This window comes from Phoenix dactylifera, chromosome 14 (assembly GCF_009389715.1).
Source record: "Phoenix dactylifera cultivar Barhee BC4 chromosome 14, palm_55x_up_171113_PBpolish2nd_filt_p, whole genome shotgun sequence".
NCBI lineage: Eukaryota > Viridiplantae > Streptophyta > Magnoliopsida > Arecales > Arecaceae > Phoenix > Phoenix dactylifera.
The window spans coordinates 19,158,807-19,161,808 of record NC_052405.1 but is presented as its reverse complement, the minus strand read 5'-3'; the positions used below and the strand labels follow the sequence as shown (position 1 = coordinate 19,161,808).

At 42.3% G+C, this 3,002-nt stretch overlaps 1 long non-coding RNA gene across 1 annotated transcript; it reads right to left on the bottom strand.

Annotated features, from left to right (window-relative positions):
• Window positions 1–1,305: 1,305 nt before the first annotated feature.
• LOC120113166 lies at window positions 1,306–2,029 on the bottom strand. The gene is made up of 2 exons (XR_005514981.1): window positions 1,632–2,029; window positions 1,306–1,531 (listed from the first exon to the last, which is right to left on the bottom strand). It is a non-coding gene; the product is annotated as an uncharacterized LOC120113166 (long non-coding RNA).
• Window positions 2,030–3,002: the final 973 nt, after the last annotated feature.

Genomic DNA, 3,002 nt, shown 5'->3' with positions numbered 1-3,002 from the left:
CCATACATCATTGACCTCAATGGACTCCAATTCGGATTTCATGGCATTAAACCATTTCTCAGAATCAGACCTTTGCATAGCATCCATGTATGTGACGGGATCCTCTGTGTTCTCATCGAGACCAACCGGTTCGCCGTCCTGGACCAGAAAACCATAGTATCTGTCCGGCTGATGCGGTACTCTACCGGATCGCCTCACGGATGTTTCTATAATGGATTCTGGATCTGATCTAATCAAATCCGATTCTGTAGTCTGTACTGGTTCTTCTATATGTTGAACTTCCTTAAGTGCAACATCAAGAGTTGTTCGCTCCTTCACCAAGGAACTCCTTCTCAAGGAAAACAGCCCTATTAAGACAAACAACTTTTGCGTATCAGTATTATAGAAGTAATACCCTAAGGTTTCTTTTGGATATCCGACGAAGAAACAATTATCAGATTTGGATTCCAGCTTATCTGCTTTCAAACGTTTGACATAGGCCTTACACCCCCAAACTCTTAGGTGAGTGATCACTGGCTTACGCCCAGTCCACATCTCATGTGGTGTTTTAATTACAGATTTACTAGGAACCTTATTTAAGATATAGCAGGCAGATTCTAGAGCATATCCCCAAAAGGATAAAGGCAGGCTAGCGAAACCCATCATGGACCGGACCATGTCTAACAGAGTCATGTTCCTCCTTTCAGATACACCGTTATGTTGAGGTGTTCCAGGAGCGGTCCACTGAGACAGAATCCCATTCTCTTCCAGATAAGTCAAGAAATCACTGGAGAGATATTCCCCTCCTCGATCAGATCGAAGAATTTTAATATACTTTCCAGTTTGTTTCTCTACTTCATTACGGTATAATTTGAACATTTCAAAAGACTCGGACTTATGCCTCATAAGAAACACATGCCCGTACCTAGACAGGTCGTCTATAAATATAATGAAATAGCTGTACCCTCCTCTGGCACTTGTACTCATAGGTCCACATACATCCGTATGTACGAGTTCTAGAATATCTATGACTCTCTCACCTTTTTCCAGTAAAGGGTGATTTTGGTCATTTTACCAAGAAGACAAGACTCACAAAGTTGAAAATGATTCAAGATCATTAATTTTCAGAATACCCAACTGAGCCAACTTGTTGATCCTGTTCTTGTTAATATGTCCTAGCCGGCAATGCCATAGGTAGGTATCAGAGACATTATCTATCCTGGGTCGCTTTACTTGATGTGTACATTACACTAACAGGATGTGATATTGTGTAAATGCCATTTATTAATTGTCCATCAACCATAATAACACCATTCATAATGATATTACAAGAACGATTCTTTATTGATATTTCATAACCGTTTTGGGCTAAAAGCCCTATAGAAATGATGTTCATTAAGAACGACGGACAAAAGTGACAGTCACTTAAGGCGATTACTTGAGAATTGAAAACTAACTTAAGATCTCCCAATGCTAGAACTGGAACAGTCCTTCCATCTCCAACATTCAGGAACCTCTCATTATCCTCAAATCTCTTATTGACATGCAGTCCCTGTAATGAATTGCAAATATTAATAAGGACTTCCGGTATCCAATACCCAAATCAAATTTATCACATATGGAGAAATTACAAGGAGTTATCATATAAGTACCTTGCCCAGCAACTGTTTGCTCATTTCTCCTAGGCCTGTTTGGATCAAGGGTGGCTACATACAGAGGACAGTTCCTTTTCCAGTGTCCCAGTTTCTGACAGTGGTAGCACACCGCCTTTCTAGGGTCAGCCCGCTTTCTTATCATCTGACAAGATGTCCCGACACTTAGCACCTTTCTCTTCCTTTTATTTTTATTTTTAATTTTATTTTTGTTTTTCCCTTTCCCAAAGGGACAACGTCCTGCCCCACCACCAACCACATTAACCGGCCCTTTCCTGAGCTGGTTATCCTTCTCAAAGTTCTGCAACAACCCCAAAAGACCATGGAAGTTGAGTACAGGCTTTGTCATTCTATAATGAGTGAGGAATGGTCGGTAGGAATCAGGCAGGGAATTCAAAATCGCGTCCTTTCCCCAATTGGTTCATGCAGGAAAAAAGCCGAGTTTGCTCAGGCGCTCTATCAACTCGATCATGTACAGTACATGGTCGTAACAGAGGCCCCTTCCCTGAGTTTGGCGTTGAAGATACAGCAACTGGTACTATACCTTTTATCGTCATCAGGGACGCCAAACGATTCATTCAACACTTGAATGATCTCGTTCGGCTGAGCACTCTCGAATCTCCGCGAGAATTCGTCGCTCATTGCCGCTAGCATAATGCACGGTGATGAGAGTACAAAAGTGAAATTTTCATATTATCTTAATTAGTATTATAGCTAATCTTTATTAATAAAATTAATTAATTAATGCTTTATCTGTGTCTGAGTGCATGTAATTCAAAAGACCCTATAATGCTGGATTTTAGCCCAATGCCCGGTAGTTCGAGCTCAACAAATCCTTAGCGTCTCATCTGAGCCTCACGTCGCCCGTCATCCGCATGCAATCCATATCACTGTAACCACATGTTTCAGCTAGCACAAATGCCCGCATCGTGGAGCTTCCTAGCATCATCAAAACCATCCATGTGGCTTTCCAAGCATCATGGCATCTCCTCCATGGAACCTAAATCAAACCCATGGAACCTAAATCAAACCCAAGGGACCTAAGCCAAACCGGCTCTTCAATTCAAGCACATCTCATTCATGGTTTCGGATTCCCCTGTTTCAAGAATATTCAGCTGCATTCCTTTCTTCCCATCATTCATCTATACTCAAAACATCAACGGCAGCAAAGGAAAGAAGCCAAACCGTTTGCATTCCACTTCAGCAATCCCCCATCCGCTCGAGCACGCATCCGTGAACGTCCATGGCAGCATGAAACCAAGACGTTTCCCCTGTTTCCTCCCAGCTCATCCACGCGTTCCAGCAGACAAATCCTTAGCGATTCGACTTCTTTCATCCCGTATCTCAAGCAACCACGGATCGTTCCAAGCC